Consider the following 358-nt stretch of genomic DNA (forward strand, 5'->3'; position numbering starts at 1 on the left):
TGAGAACATGTAGGGTGGCTCTAGTCCTGTGTATCACTGTGTGGTTTTGTGATCTCAGTCCATCAAGCAGAGCTGGGTCAGCTTTGACCTTCCATGATCTGTGACTCTGTAGGAAAGGGCTCTGCCTTGACAAAAAGAAAAGGCCTTAAAGAATTCCAGCCTCTCTGTCTTGGTGTGGTTCCACACAGATATCTGGTTGATCTATAAACACACGCTACTGCTTTGGGCCTAGCAAGGAGAGGAGCTTGAGGTTGTAGGAAGGAGTGCACAGGTAAGCAGTTGATGCCAGCAAACTTGAGCAGACAGGAGGGCTCAGAAGATCCTGCCCAGTCCCTCCCACCCCCTTGCAACCCTGGAG

At 50.6% G+C, this 358-nt stretch overlaps 1 protein-coding gene across 2 annotated transcripts in view; it reads right to left on the minus strand.

Moving 5' to 3' along the window:
• Window positions 1–358, minus strand: part of NFASC (neurofascin) — a 122,214-nt gene that overhangs the window by 1,446 nt on the left and 120,410 nt on the right. The window lies entirely within an intron of this gene.

The sequence above is a fragment of the Otolemur garnettii genome, unplaced genomic scaffold (genome assembly GCF_000181295.1).
Source record: "Otolemur garnettii isolate 467f Iridium unplaced genomic scaffold, OtoGar3 scaffold00055, whole genome shotgun sequence".
Taxonomy (NCBI): Eukaryota; Metazoa; Chordata; class Mammalia; order Primates; family Galagidae; genus Otolemur; species Otolemur garnettii.